Consider the following 17,125-nt stretch of genomic DNA (forward strand, 5'->3'; position numbering starts at 1 on the left):
TTATCCACTTGTATATATAAGGTACAACATAAAGTGTGAACCATATGTAAACTATGGACTTTGAAAAGCTCTGTTCCTAAGTTCATGGGTGTGATATAACTAGATTAATTATGTAATGTGAACATTCTAGCTAGATATCAGCAAAATATTTTATAGTAGCCCCAAAATATCCTCTAGATCAATGCTGTCTTTTTGCAGTGGTTGAAATATTTCATATTTGCTTTCTAACATGGTAGCTACTAGCTAGCCACATGTAACTATTGTGAATCAGGAAGCTCTATTTAATTTGCATTGCCTAGAATGTAAGTAGCCTCATGTGGCTAGCAGGTACAATATTCTATAGAACATGATCCTTCTTTTTTTTTTTTTTTAATTTTGATCCTAATGCTTTAATCAGGAATTTTCAGGAAGGCACATTTATAAAATGTGTGAAGGTCAGATTCAACATTGATAATCATGAATGATATAGTGGATAATAGAAGCTGGAGTTAGAAAAATTTCAAAAGACAAAAATGAGGGAATAGTAAGAAATCAAACTGTATATTGTGAATTCTAGGCTTTAAAAATTATCATATGAAGTATAGGATATGGTAGAGTTGGCTTACTAAAAATTCCTGTGGCAAACGGTTAAAACATGGCTATATATTCCATTTGAACCAACATTGTGTTATTGTTAACTCTCTTATGCTATATTCTGAGAAGTTTAATACAAAATGAGTAATAATGTCAGCGATTTTCTCGGATGAAATTGTATTTGAAATGTTATGCTCTTTTGGGTGCCATTTTCAAGAGACTTAGTAAAAGGCACTTTCTAAAGGAATTGGATGAAGAGTTGTTCAAAACCAAGTTATATGGCTAAGCTGCTGATGCATTTTCACCTGTGAAAGAACCTACCAGTAAAATGTACTTCATGCTTTGCTTGTCATTATCTTCCAATAACTGAATGTCCATCTTACAGAAAGCTGTTAGCATCTTCTGTGATCCCAGAGGGCACAGTCAATGTGATAAATGAAAGCTCTGGTAAGACTGATTAAGTTCAGTATAAGGAGAGATTTTTGTCAGTAAGATTTTTGTCTAGCGAGACATAAACTGTCTTATGAATTCCTGTTAGGGGAAATATGCTGGATATTTTTCAGCCAGGAAAAACTGTCAATAACAGCCGTAACTACTTATTGAGTGCTTATTGTCAAACTTGGCTAATTCCTTTTTAACATATGACAAAGGTGAGAGTTTAAGAAGGTTACTCATAGTCATTTAATTAGGAATGGACAGAATTGATAATTAAAACCAGGTCTAAGTCCATGCCCATATTCTTAGTTGTCATGTCTTTCTGCCCTCAAACAGTTATAATGATTCTTTTGGATGGGAACTTTGTGCACATGTCCTCTAAGCTTCCTTCCAAACTGTGCTTAGATTACCATTGTAACTCCTGACTTCTTGAGCAGCATATTTGGAAGATGACTGTGAGAAAGATTCATCTGATTTTAGTGTATTGCACATTAAAGGAGACCTACTATAATTGATGGTAGGTGGAAGGGCTAACTAGGAAGCTGTGGTAGAACTGACAACTGAAGTTTTAGTTTGAGCTGTGGTTTCAACCCCATTGTTGCTTTTTTATAACACAGTATGAAATATTGTATTTACTGTCTCTTTTGAACTAGGAACGATTTTTCCAACAGAAAATGGAGTTAGTATATATATATGTACACAGTACAATCAAATATACCTCCTTGACAGAATGCTGTAGCAAAGATGCATGATACCAGATTTTTGGTTAATATCTGTTGCATATTCATTTATTTCTTAACAAGCAATACTTGATTAGTAGATACTTTTATAGAGTTTTCTTTAAATTATCCTATCATGATTGCATTTAAGTGATAGTATTAGCAGTAGTATTTTCTGCATTTAACAAAGATTTACTGAATTTTTTAAAGATCAAAACAGTATTGGAACTTAAGTCCTTTAATTATCAATAAGTTTATGTCAATGACACTAAGCTGACTTCTGCATCATATCAATTTCTAGAATGATATGTTCTGTTCTAACATCAGTTGCCCCAGCTGTGATCTACTGAATTTCTAGGAAGTGACATTTTCATGAATGGCTGCACCTTTGCTTGCTTATGGCAAAGTACGGGATTGTGTGTGGCAGGAGGGCTTCAGTGGCAACATTTTAGATTTCCTTCTGCTCCAGAGGATCCAGACCAGAACAGCTGACAGTCTGTGGGAGCTGGTGCTTCCTTCTCAGTAATATATGTGGAGAAGCTGCTGTCTTGAAGTCCTTCTAAAATGCTCTGTTTTTCACTAATAGTGATAAAACTGGTTACTCAGTCTTGCAGAGGGTCAGAAGTCTGTGGGGAGATTTTCTCAGCCAGCCACTCAACAGATGTCAGCTCATCAGCAAATAAAGGAGCACAAAGTAACTATCAATAGATTGTAGGTGACATTAGTCCCTCCAATCCCAAAGACCTTTTACACTAAACCTACAGCTACCTTAAAAGCCCCTAGGTTCTATCCTATGACAACTGATGCTCAGATAATTCTTAGCAGCTTAATGTATTTGTGAGAGGGAGGTCAATATTCAATCTTGTCAAAAGAGTATGAATTTTTTAAATTACAGAAGATTTCTGCACAGGAGCAAAAAGAACTACCCTATGCACCCATAATCCGTTTCAATAGTTAACAATACATGATTTCTTTTGTTTCATTTCTCTTCTCAGAAATAGCCCTACTCCTGGGTTATTTTAAAGCTAATTCCAGAATTATACCATTCTACTTATGCCTTTGCTATTGTATATCGAATAGTAAGCACCTAATGTTAATTGTTTATATGCATGGCACCATGCCAAATGTATTTACATACATTATTTAGTCCACATCAGCATACTATGAAGAGCATGTACTTGTTACTGTTTAGAAAATAGAGGCATAGAACAGATGTGTAAGGTTCGTGAGCAGTAGGCTCATGGCTTGAATGCTGACTCCCAGTCTAAACTGCTGTGTTATACCAGCCTTCATAAGTGTCTTACATTTTTAATTAAGTTGGCTAAAAGGCATAATGTGAGGTATTGAGACTTTAGTTGCTGATTTAGAGTGCAAGTACAGAAAAGAAGTTTTGAAAATAGCAGTGATTGTGTCAGTTGGCTACAATAATTTATATTTCTTTAAATTTTATAAAGCACCAACAATTTTTAGAAACAGTATTTAGTAACATTTTCAGAAAAAGCACATTAAATATAGCTATTGACTCTAAGACATTCCTAGATCAGAAGACTGTCATAATGTCAAAAACATTCTTAACAGAATAGTACTTTAATGAATTGGCTCCACAACTTTTTTGATCCTCAAAACCAGTTTTTGATAATGCACCCCCAAAATGGGCAGTCATTTAATTTTAAATTATTTATACATATCTTATTATGTGCTTATATACATATAATATAGAAGTGGAGAACTTTAAAGGATGCTGTTATAAAGTAATATCAACTTTACTAGTGATATTTAAATCCTTTCCAGTTAGAGCAGTGTGTTTGTTTATACTTTAGTATACTGAATCTTACTGTAACACTTTGTAATGTTTTGGTTCAATGATCAGTTCAATTCAGTGCCACCATGCCTGGCATTGTTCTCTTTGGAGGAAGCTTTTTTTGTTATTTAATTAGATTTTTTTCCTTTTTTGTACGGTGTTGGGGATTGAACTTGATCCTTGCACATGGCAGACAAGTGCTCTGTCACTGAGCTACACCCCCAGAATCAAATAGATTAATTTTGGCTTTTAATGAATTCTTTAATATTCACTCCATGGAAGCAGTGTGGAAATAATATCTTATGTAAATATTGCAATTTTATTTCCTTTAAAATGTTTTTTAGTGATTACTTAATTATTCATTCCATGTTCTTTACTAGTCTGAGAAGCAGGATTCAAATTGTACAATAACATGACCAGAAATTATGTTTTGTTTAGAAAAAGTGTTTTGCTTCTAAATCTTTAGCAAATTCATAATCCATGTATGTCTTATTTATTCTGTGGTTTCTCACATCCTCAACTTATCTCTGCTTTAACCAGTTTGAAAACAAATTTATAGTTCTATGGGCCCATTATATCTCTTGTTACTAATTTCATAAGATTTGTAGTATAATTATCCATGCTGTATTATTTGGAAGGTTAAACATTCTTTTTATATTTCTTCTATAGCAATATAACATCTTTAACATTTCAATAATTGGGTTGGGAATATACCATCCACCACAACATTATTTCTTTTGTAATGAAATGATCTAATTCAGTACATGATTTCAGGTATGGTTACCTTTCTGGAGAGATGCAAGAACTACATTCATCTGTTAAAAATTGCACTGTCAAAAAACAAGGAAGTAATATTTTAAAATTTGTGCATATTCTGAAATAACTTATTTCTTGGAATCTAAGAAATTTTATCTGGTTCATTTTTTGACAGATTCCATTCATTAAGTTAATGAAGAACTACCTTAATCTAATGATTTACTGAAAAAAATGTATAACAATAAGAGCTTCAAAAATCTTTTTCTGTTCAAAGATACTTTAACTGATAATAATGGCTTTAACAATATCCACCAAGCTCAGGCATGTTGGTACAAACCTATAATCCCAGCACTCAGGAGGATTGCGGGTATGAGGCTAGGCTAGTCTATAGAAAGAGAATCTGTCTCAAAACAACGAAAAAAAAAAAACAAACAAAAACCAAGAGAAAACAAATCCAAACAAATACGCTAACAACCCCAAAGCTAGTCCTTACCACCAATCTATTTCTATTGTGTCTTTCTTAAATCTCTGAATCTTCATAGCCAGAACACTGACGTTGCCTTTTCATTGTTGGAGAGCTGTATTTTTCTAATGTTTTGAACCTTTGAAGTAGATGTCTGCTTCTGTACACATAGCTAATTTCTCTCTCCTTCTTTTTCTCTCTTTTAAAAATTTAGTAACTTTAGGAACTTGTGTCAGTGTGTAGAGCAGTGATCTAGACAGCTCTACTTTTGCAAACAGTCATTGAGTGTCCTTAGTTTTTAGTGCAGCTCTTGAATGAGAAGTGCACCTGCCGTTATTGTGAATGAAAATAGCAAATGTTATGGAAAGTATAATGTTGGGATTTCTTTTAATCTAATACCAGAAATCAGAATTCTGCTGAGGATTCTTCATCTTGGAGTTTTAGAAGTCTTGTTATTCAGAGTAAAACAGTTTTGTTGTCTATTTTGCTAATAATACATTCCTTGTGCTGTGATCATATGCTTGGGATGTTGCATTAGAATGTATATTCCAAATATGCTTGTGGTTTTCCAAAATTGTTTTTGGCTAAAAATTTCTCAGTCAACTATTACTAGAATTTATTATGTGGAACATGATGGTTGGGAGTAAGTAATTTTGGCTAAGAATATATTTAAAAGGGTGTATCTGCTGTGATTGATTAATCTCTTATGTAAGAAATGGTTGCATTTTAAAGTTAACATTCTTTTAAGAGTTCATAGAACTTAAAGAACAGGTCATACTCAGTAGAGGAGCGTGTCTGCAACTCGAGCCAAGAAAGTGAAGGTGGCCACCAAATCGTACCCCGGAGACCAACAGGTTCCTGTTGCATGTAAATCATGTCCTTGTGGTTACATGTTTATTAGCAGAAAACTTTTAAATGCAAAACATTCAGAGAAATCACCACTGCCTACAGAAAATAAGCATGAGGCCAAGAGGAGGTGAACAGAGAGAGTTAGGAAAGAAAAGATAAATTCTACAGTAAATAAAGATTTAGAGAACAGAAAGAGGTCTTGAAGTAACAGCCATTCAGGTCATATCAGATGGAGAAGAGGAAGACCAAAAAGTGCATCTGCCAAAAAGCATGAGGAAGAAAGAGAGAAACAGGAAAAGGAAATTGACATCTATGCTAACCTCTCTGATGAAAAGGCTTTCATGTTTTCAGTCACCTTGGCTGAAATAAATAGAAAAATTATCAATCAAAAACTTATTCTGTGATACTTGTTTGCAAAATTTTTTGAAACTTTCTTGAGGATTACATCAGCAGATTCTCAAACCATTATGGACTCTCAGGAGCATTCTGACAGCATCAATAAAGGCCACAGAAATCCAGGAAATCATCAGAGACTACTTTGAGAACCTATATTCTAGTAAATTTGAAAATCTTGCAGAAATGGACAGATTTCTAGATACTTAATGACCATCCAAAACTGAACCAAGAGGATATTAATCACCTGAGTAGATCTATAACACAAAAAGAAATTGAAGCAGCTATTAAGAGTCTCCCAAAAAAGAAAAGCCCAGGACCTGATGGATTCTCTCCTGAACTCTATCATACGTTTAAAGAAGAACTAATACCAATCCTCCTTAAACTGTTCGATGAAATAGAAAGGGAAGGAACACTACCTAACTCACTTTATGAAACCAATATTACTCTCATCCCAAAACCGTACAAAGGCACCTCCATAAAGGAGAACTATAGGACAATTTCCTTAGTGAGCATTGATGCAAAAATCCTTAATAAAATAATGGCAAACTGAATCCAACAACACATCACAAAGATCATCCACCATGACCAAGTCGGCTTCATCCCAGGGATGCAGGGGTAGTTCAACAAATGCAAATCTATAAATGTAATACAGCACATTAATAGAAGCAAAGACAAAAACCACTTGATCATCTCAATAGATGCAGAAAAAGCCTTCGACAAGATCCAACACCACTTCATGATAAAAACTCTAATAAAACTAGGAATAGAAAGAATGTACCTCAACAATGTAAAGGCTATATATGACAAACCTACAACCAACATCATACCTAACAGTGAAAAACTGAAACCATTTCCCTTAAAATCAGGAATGAGACAAGGGTGCCCACTCTCCCCACTCCTATTAACATAGTACTGGAATTTCTAGCCAGAGCAATTAGGCAAGAAGAAAAAAAAAGGAACACAAATACGTAAAGAAACTGTCAAAATATCCCTATTTGCAGATGACATTATCCTATACCTTACAGACCCAAAAAACTCTTCCCATAAACAGCCACAGCAAGGTGGCAGGATAAAAAATCAACCAACAAAAATCATTAGCTTTCTATACACTAACAATGAACAAACTGAGAAGGAATATTTGGAAACAATTCCATTCACAATAGCCTCAAAACAAGATCAAATACCTAGGAGTAGACTTAACAAAAGATGTGAATGACCTGTACAAGGAGAACTATAAACCCCTGAAGAAAGAGACTGAGGAAGACTACCGAAGATGGAAAGATCTCCCATGCTCATGGATTGGAAGAATCAACATAGTAAAAATGGCTGTACTACTGAAAACAATCTACATGTTTAATGCAATTCCCATCAAAATCCCAATGACATTCATCACAGAGATTGAAAAATGTACCCTAAAGTTCATTTGGAAACACAAGAGACCGCAAAGAACCTAAGCAATGCTCAGGAAAAAGAGCAATGCTGGAGGTATCAGAATACCCGACTTCAAACTATATTACAAAGCAATAGCAATAAAAACAGCATGGTACTGGCACAAAAACAGACATGAAGACCAGTGGAACAGAATAGAGGAGCCAGATATGAACCCACACAACTATACCCACCTCATTTTTGACAAAGGTACCAAAAAAATACGATGGAGAAAAGACAGCGTCTTCAACATATGTTGCTGGGAAAAGTGGTTATCTGCCCGCAAGAAACTGAAACTAGATCCATGTTTATCACCTTGTACTAGTGCCAAATCAAAATGTATCAAGGACCTTAATATCAGACCTGAAACTCTGAAATTAGTACAGGAAGGACCAAGAAACACTCCGGAAGTAATAGATACAGGCAAGGACTTCCTCAATAGAACTCCAGCAGCCCAGCAACTAAGAAAAAGAATGGACAAATGGGACTTCATACAATTAAAAAGCAAAAGAAATGGTCTCTAAACTGAAAAGACCACCCACAGAGTGGGAGAAAATATTTGCCAGCTATACATCAGACAAAGGACTAATAACCAGAATATATAAAGAACTTAAGAAACTAAATTCCCCCCAAATCAATGAGCCAATAAAGAAATGGGGTACTGAACTAAACAGAACTTTCTCAAAAGAAGAAATTTGAATGGCCAGAAAACACCTGAAAAAACACCATCTCTAGCCATAAAGGAAATGCAAATCAAAACCACATTAACATTCCACCTCACCCCTGTTACAATAGCCCTTATGAAAACCACCACCACCAACATGTGTTGGGGAGGATGTGTAGAAATAGGAACCCTTGTACACTGCTGGTGGGAATGCAAGCTAGTGCAACCACTCTGCAAATAAATTTGGATCTAAACATAGATCTGCCATATGATCCAGCAATCCCACTCCTGGGAATATACCCCAAGGATGCGACACAAGTTACTCCAAAGGCACTCGCACACCCATGTTTATTGCAGCCCTATTCACAATAGCCAAGTTATGGAAACAACCAAGATATCCCACTACTGACAAACGGATCAAGAAATTGTGGTATTTATACACAATGGGATTTTACTCAGCCATGAAGAAGAATGAAATCTTGTCATTCGCAAGTAAATGGATGGAACTGGAGAACATCATTCTGAGCAAAGTTAACCAGACTCAGAAGACCAAAAATCATCTGTTCTCCTTCATATGTAGACTTTAGATCTAGGGCAAATACAGCAATGTGGTTGCACTTGGGTCACATGACAAGGGAGAGCACATAAGGGATAGGTAGTAAACCTAAAACATGAAAGCATTTGATGTCCCCACTCCAGAGGAACTAATACAGCAAACTTAAAGCAACAGAAATCAATACAAGAAGGGGATCAGGAACCAGTGTAAAGATTAGTTAGAGTAAATGAACTTGGGTTGTAACACATTTGTACATGGAAACAATACTAGAAATCTCTCTGTATAGCTATCCTTATCTCAACCATCAAAAATGCTTTTCTTATTATGCTTATGTCTTCTCTTCAAGAAAATTAGAGGTAAGGGCAGAACAGGTTCTGCCTGGAAACATGGGGTGGGGGAGATGGTGGGGGCGTGGCAGAGGGAAGAAATGACCCAAACAATGTATGCATGTGTGAATAAATGAATAATAATAATAATAAAAGAATAGTTCCTACTCTATATAGCAAGCATTTCCTACTACAACTCTGGATGTTGGGAGTACGTAAGAATTATAGGTACATATTGTAGATTTTCTTTCCCTCTCTCCCTCCCTTCCTTTCTTCCTTCTTTTGCAGGTTCTTCAATATCATCCTTAACCTTTAGGACAAAGCTTGTATCTGACTAACAACAATTGAAAATACTAATTTAGATTCTTTTAGGAGAGTTGACCTGATTGTAGAATAGTTATTGCTAGAGATTGGCTGGTTAGGGAGATAATGGATAAAGTGAGACTGAATTTGATTAATGTACACTTTATGCATATATTGAAATATCACATCAAACCCATTAATATGTATAATTAGCACATGTTAATCAAGTAATTTTAAATAAAATTTCTGATAGTGAAATTCTCTTTGGGAGCTTTCAACCTTAAGCAGTTTGTCATTCTTGCTCATAAAGTTCTTTTAATAGTTTACTTGCCTAATTCACATACCTTGCAATGCACCCCTTTAAAGTATATACATCATTGCTTCTGGCGCAATCATTAGCACGAATTTAGTGTATTTAAAACATCTTAAAAAGAATTCCTAGGCCTTTAACTGTCATGTTTCACCGCTCCTCCCCCTCTAAAAAAAAGAATTACTAATCTACTTCTGTGTTTAGGATTCTCCGTGTTTGGAACATTTACGATGAATGGAATCATATGATACAGTCTTTTTGTGTCTGTTTTCTTTCACTTAGTCATGTATTTTTAAAGTTTATGTTGTTGCTCCTTCATTTCTCTTTATGGCTGAGTAGTATTCCATTGAATGGAATACTTTTTTATGCATTCATCAATTGATGAACACTTAGGTGATTCTGCCTTTTGGTTATTCTGAACAGTCACATTTGTGTACATTTTTTTATTTGGACATATTTCACTTCTATTAGGGGTATACTTAGAAGTGGGGCTGTTGGTCATGTAATAATTTTCTGGCTAACTTACTGAGGAAACAAGCAAACCATTTTGCATAGTGGCTATACAATTTTATAATCCCATAAACAATGTATAAGAGTTCCAGTTTTTCTACATACTTACCAATACTTGCTATTTCCCCTTTTTAATAGCCTTTTTTGGGTCTCAAGTAATTTTTTCATTGTAGTTTTGATTTGTGTTTTCCTGATCACTAATGATGCTGGGTGTCATGGTTGGTGTAATTATTTGTATGTATTCTGTGGAGAAATTTAGATGCTTTGTTCATTTTATTGTTTAGTTCATTGTAATGAGTGTTTTAAATTATTACTGAGTTTTTAGAGTTTTCCCTACATTGTGGATAAAATTTCTTTATCAGATATGTGATTTTCAAATATATTCTCACATCCTTTGGTTTGTCTCTTCATTTTTTTCACAGTGTTCTTTGAAGCATGAAAGTGCCTTATTTTAATGAAGTTCAGATTGTCTGTTTTCTTCGTTGGTCATGCTTTTGAAGTCATATTTAAGAATCTTTTACCAATTGGAGGAATGGTTCAAGTAGTAGAATATTTCAGACCCCAGCTCACCCTCTCCCCAAAAGGAATTCTTCACCAAATCTGAGGCCATGGAAATTTACTCCTGTATTTTATAGTTCAGTTCTTTCATTTAGGTCATTGATACATTGAGTTAATTTTTATTTATGTAATGACACAATGGTGGTTCTTCTTCTCCTCTATTTTCTCCTCTTCCTACCTCCATTTCCTTTCTCTCCTCCTCCAACTCCTCATCCTCCTCCCAACTCCTCTTCTTTCTACTCTTCTTTCCCATGCCATGTCTTCCTTCTTGTTGTTTTCATTGCATGACTAGCTAGTTTTACCAGTATTTTCTTCTCCAGAAACACATGGGTTTAATTCTGTGTTCTTCATTCTATTTCATGATATGTATGTTTATTCTTGTGCCAGTACCCCATTGTTTTTATTAGTGTTGCCTTGTTATAAGCTTAGATATAGGGAAATGTGAGTCCTAAACTTTTTCAACATTGTTTTGACTATTCTGGGTTTCTTCTAATTCCATATGAGTTTAGAGTCATCTTGTTCTACAAAGGAACCTATCTGGTCACAGCATGGCAGTTCATGCCTGTAATCCAAGTGACTTGGGTAGTGGAGAGCAGGAGGATTGCAGTTAATGTCCAGCCTAGGGAAAAAGTTAGTGAGATTCATCTCAATCAACAAGCAGGAGTGGTGGGGCATAGCTGTAGTCTTAGCTATGTGGGAGGCATATGTGGGAGGATCGATGTTAAAAGCTGGTTGAAGTATATAAAGACATTTCATTCTCATGCAGATACGTAATTAGAAACATGATCAATATATTAAAAGCCCTTTCTAATGGTTATTGCTTTTTTCATACATTAGAACTTGACATTTGGTCAATTCTTAAGGTTAGAGTGAAAATATGGAAGTATGTTAGTGAAATTTTCATAGTGTGTTTCATTAAACTCTGTTGATCTTTTATTTAGTAGATTTATTACCCATGCATAATTACAATGCCATGTATGAGTCTTTTGGAAAATTGATTCTGTGAATTATGCCAGTCTTCCAAAAGTAGACACATTTTATTATTTAATATCAAAAAATAATATTCATTAATATTACCACTGATTTCACCAGAATAATCTTTTGAACACTGGGATGTGGTCAGATTTATATTGGTGAATACAAGTTGTTCAAAATTCTCATTTTATCAACAAAGAAATTGGTAACAAACACTTTCAGTTGTTTCCTTGCTGTAGCAGGCTCACATCTTTCTTTTGAAAGGACATGTCTGTCAGATATCTTAGTCTGAATTGCCATAGTTTATCTTCAGTCATTTCTCAAATCAAAATAGTGTTGTATGGAACAATTTCATAGCACTTCTTATATATTTCATATATTGGTGTGTCGCAAAAGTGATTTATATAGCACTTCCCTTTTTTATCACAAAGAATATTAAGATGTGTCCTCATGAAATTTTTGAAAGTAATAATTTTTATTGCTTCATTTAAGGTTATTCTTAAGTGAAACTGGCTTTTCCTTGGTGTTTGTAACTATGCCTGCATGATAGTTTCATACCATTTGCTCCTTTGTGTGCAGGTACCCATCAATGCTTTCTTGCCGACAAAGCCATGAAAAAGGCAAATAGCGCCTACATGTGATTATGTAAACAACTTTGATTTTTTGAATCTACTAGAAGAGTCTAAGGTCCCTGTGGAGTCCATATGCCATACTTTATTACTGAATTATTCTTTGAAGAAGTCTGGTGAGAAAGGGAAAAAGAAAAATTAGATTCTCTCTTACGGCACCCTTTATCTTGTTGATCTTAAACTCTTTCTGCCACATAGCATCTTTTGGGGGGGGAGGTAGTGGTGATGTTACAAATTAAACTTTTATATTTCTTTTTTATGTGTGTGCTGGGATTAAACTCTGAGCCACCTTTTGCTTTTGCAAAAAAAAAAAAAAAGAATCCTAACTCCACATATGTATTTTGTATTTCTTAATTCAATACCTTTTTTGTTTGTGTGTTTGTTTTTTGCAACAGGCTCTTACTTTGTAGCCCAGGCTGGCCTCAACCTCATGATCCTCCTGGCTCAGCCTCCTAAGTGCTAGGATTACTACTCCTGGCTAGGACATTTTTTCATAGATTGTGTATCTTTATGACATACCACACAGTTTTCTGAGAAATATTCCAAATTGTTACCATAGTATAGTGAAAAGTTCTTTAAATTTTTCTTTAGATAGTTATTTCAATACTCTACTGTAAGCTTTGTAACTTTGGACAATTGATGTAAATTTCTTAAATGCTTAGTTTTTGTAAGTCCCAAACTATTGATAGTAGTTTAATTTGAAATGATTGTTTAAGAGGATTTGTTTGGTAGGTTTAGTGTTTATCCTAGTACGTGGCATATAATAAATGTTTAATATATTTTGATGACATCTGTAGGATTGGTCAGATGGTGTCATTCTTAATTTTGTTTGTATTGTCATTTTGTATATGTAATTTCCATAAAGTGAGCAGCATAAAGAACATTACACACAGAATATCTCGTTTATATTCTATGAGACACATAGAGTGTCTCATTTGTACTAAAAATTTTTTATCTTATGAATTTACTTGTGGATTCTCTGATAACAGAATTTGTTTAATATCTTCACAAGCAAAATTAGAGTATTAACATTATTTGTGTGCTGTGAGTAGGTTTTTTTTGTTTGTTTGTTTATTCACATATGCATACCTTGTTTGGGTCATTTCTCCACCTTGCCCCCCTCCCCTACTATTCCCCCTTTCCCTTCCTCAGTTTCAGGCAGGTCCTGGTCTGCTTATCAATGATTTTGTTGAAGAAAGGACATATGCATAATAAGAAAGACAAAGTGTTTTTGCTAGTTGAGTTAAGGATAGCTACACAGAAAGATTCCTACTATTGCTTTCATGTACCCATGTGTTACGACCCATGTTGATTCAGCTCTAACTGATCTTTACCTTGGTTCCTGATCCCCTGCTCATGAAAACCTGTTGTTGTAAGGTTTCTGTATTAGTTCCTCTGGAGTGGGGACATCAAACGTTTTTATGTTTTGGGTTTTCTACCTATTCCTATATCTCCCCTATGTGCTCTCCCATTTCTTGTGATCCAAGTCCAACCACATTGCTGTATTTGCCCTAGATCTAAAGTCCGCATATGAGGAAGAACATACGACTTTTGGTCTGAGCCTGGCTGACCTCGCTCAGAATAATGTTCTCCAGATCAATCTATTTACCTGCAAATGATAAGATTTCACTTTTCTTCATGGCTGAGTAAAATTCCATTGTGTACAAGTACTACATTTTCTTGATCCATTCATCAGTAGTGGGCCATCTTGGTTGTTTCCATAACTTGGCTATTGTGAATAGTGCTGCAATAAACATGGGTGTGTAGGTGCCTCTGGAGTAACCTGTGTTGCATTACTTTGGGTATATCCCCAAGAGTGGGATTGCTGGATCATATGGCAGGTCTATGTATAGATTTTTAAGACATCTCCAAATTTTTTTCCAGAGTGGTTGCACCAGCTTGCATTCCCACCAGCAGTGGATTAGGGTTCCTTTTTTCCCACATCCTTGCCAGCACTTGTTGTTGGTGGTTTTGATGATGGCTATTCTAACAGGGGTGAAGTGGAATCTTAGTGTGGTTTTGATTTGCATTTCCTTTATGGCCAGAGATGGTGAGCATTTTTTCAGCCATTTGAATTTCTTCTTTTGAAAAAGTTCTGTTTAGTTCAGTTGCTCATTTCTTTATTGGTTCATTGATTTTAGGAGAATTTAGTTTCTTAAGTTCCCTGTATATTCTGGTTATCAGTCCCTTGTCTGATATATAGGTGGCAAATACTTTTTCTCACTCTATGGGTGGTCCTTTCAGTTTAGAGATCATTTCTTTTGTTGTACAGAAGCTTTTTAATTTTATGAAATCCCATTTGTCCATCCTTTCTCTTAGTTGCTGGGCTGCTGGGGTTCTATTGAGGAAGTCTTTGCCTATACCTATTTGTTCCAGAGTGTTTCCTGCTCCTTCCTGTAGTAACTTCAGAGTTTCAGGTCTGATATTTAAGTCCTTGATCCATTTTGAGTTGATGCTAGTACAGGGTGATAGACATGGATCTAGTTTCAGTTTCTTGCAGACAGGTAACCACTTTTCCCAGCAACATATGTTGAAGAGGCTGTCTTTTCTCCATTGTATATTTTTGGCACCTTTATCAAAAATGAGGTGGGTATAGTTGTGTGGGTTCATATCTGACTCCTCTATTCTGTTCCACTGGTCTTCATGTCTGTTTTTGTGCCAGTACCATGCTGTTTTCATTGCTATTGCTTTATAATATAGTTTGAAGTCAGGTATTGTGATACCTCCAGCATTTCTCTTTTTGCTGAGCATTGCCTTGGCTTTTTGTGGTCTCTTGTGTTTCCAAATGAACTTTAGGATAGATTTTTCAATCTCATTGATGAAAGTCTTTGGAATTTTGATGGGAATTGCCTTAAACATGTAGATTGTTTTCAGCAGTATAGCCATTTTTACTATGTTGATTCTACCGATCCAGGAGCATGGAAGATCTTTCCATCTTCTGTAGTCTTCCTCAATCTCTTTCTTCAGAAGTTTGTATTCTCTTTGTAGAGGTCATTCACATCCTTTGTTAAATTTACTCCTAGGTATTTGATTTTATTTGAAGCTATTATAAATGGAATTGTTTCCATGTATTCCTTCTCAATTTGTTCATTGTTAGTGTATAGAAAAGCTAATGATTTTTGTTGGTTGATTTTTTATCCTGCCACCTTACTGTAGCTGTTTATGGTGTCTAAGAGTTTTTGGGTAGTGTTTTTTGGGCCTGTAAGGTATAGGATCATGTCATCTGCAAATAGGGATATTTTGACAGCTTCTTTACCTATTTGTATTCCTTTTATTTCTTCTTCTTGCCTAATTGCTCTGGCTAGATATTCCAGTACTGTGTTGAATAGGAGTGGGGATAGTGGGCACCCTTATCTCATTCCTGATTTTAGGGGGAATGGTTACAGTTTTTCACTGTTAAATATGATGTTGGCTGTAGGCTTGTCATATATAGCCTTTACAATGTTGAGGTACATTCCTTCTATTGCTAGTTTTCTTAGAGCTGTTATCATGAAGTGGTGTTGGATGTTATCAAAGACTTTTCTGCATCTATTGAGATGATCAAGTGGTTTTTGTCTTTGCTTCTATTGTATTACATTTATAGATTTGCGTATGTTGAACCACCCCTGTATCCCTGGGATGAAGCCAACTTGGTCGTAGTGAATGATCTTTCTGATTTGTTGTTGGATTCAGTTTGCCATTATTTTATTGAGTATTTTTGCATTGATGCTCATTAGGGAAATTGTCCTGTAGTTCTGTGTCTTGGAGGTGTCTTGTCTGGTTTGCGGATGACAGTAATATTGGCTTCATAAAATGAGTTAGGCAGTGTTCCTTCCCATTCTCTTTCATGGAACCGTTTAAGGAGAGTTAGTATTAGTTCTTCTTTAAATGTCTGATAGAATTCAGCAGTGAATCCGACAGGTCCTGGACTTTTCTTTTTGGTATGCTCTTGATTGCAGCTTCAATTTCTTTTTGTGTTATAGGTTCAGGTGATTAATATCCTCTTGGTTCAGTTTTTGGTGGTGTAAGTTTCTAGAAATCTGTGCATTTCTTTGAGATTTTCAAATGTATTAGAGTATAGGCTCTCAAAGTAGTGTCTGATGATTTCCTGGATTCTATTTTATTTCTTTCCTTCTGCTTGTTTTGGGGTTTGTTTGTTCTTGTTTTTCTGGAGTTCAGCTCTAGTGTTAGGTCATTGATTTGAGATTTTCCTGTCCTTTTAATATATGCACTCATGGCAATAAACTTTCCTCTCAGGACTGCCTTTGCTGTGTCCCATAGGTTCCAGTAGGTTATGTTTTCATTTTCATTAACTTCCAGGAACCTTTTAATTTCCTCTTTTATTTTGTCAGTGGCCCATTCATCATTGAGTAATGTGTTGTTCAGCTTCCAATTGTTTGGATATTTTTTATTGCTGTTTTTGTTGTTGATTTCTAATTTTAATTCATTGTGGTCAGACAGAATGCATTGGATTATTTCTATTTTCTTATATTTGCTGAGGCTTGCTTTGTGCTCAAAGAGATGATCAGTTTTGGTAAAGTTTCCATGGACTGCTGAGAAGAATGTATATTGTACAGAAGTTGGATGAAATATTCTGTAGACATCAGTTAGGTCCATTTGATCTATGGTTTACTTTAGTTCTAGGATTTCTTTATTGGTTTTTTGTTTTATGACCTATGTATTGGTGATAGGAGGGTATTGAAGTCTCCCATTACCACTTTGTTGGAATTTATATATGTTTTTAGATCCTTCAGAATATGAAGGATCTAAAATGAAATTGGGTGCATTGACGTTGGGTGCATATAGGTTGATAATTGTTATTTCCTTTTGGTGCATTTCCCCTTTTATTAGTGTGGAGTGTCCTTCTTTATCTCATTTGTTCAAAGTAGGTTTGA

General features: G+C 35.2%; 1 protein-coding gene and 1 pseudogene across 7 annotated transcripts in view; both read left to right on the plus strand.

Annotated features, from left to right (window-relative positions):
• Positions 1–17,125, plus strand: part of Ascc3 (activating signal cointegrator 1 complex subunit 3) — a 357,473-nt gene that overhangs the window by 55,673 nt on the left and 284,675 nt on the right. The gene's annotated exons all lie outside the window — the stretch shown is intronic.
• Positions 2,104–9,013, plus strand: LOC109685719 (UPF0547 protein C16orf87 pseudogene; annotated as a pseudogene).

The sequence above is a fragment of the Castor canadensis genome, chromosome 1, assembly GCF_047511655.1.
Source record: "Castor canadensis chromosome 1, mCasCan1.hap1v2, whole genome shotgun sequence".
Classification (NCBI taxonomy): domain Eukaryota; kingdom Metazoa; phylum Chordata; class Mammalia; order Rodentia; family Castoridae; genus Castor; species Castor canadensis.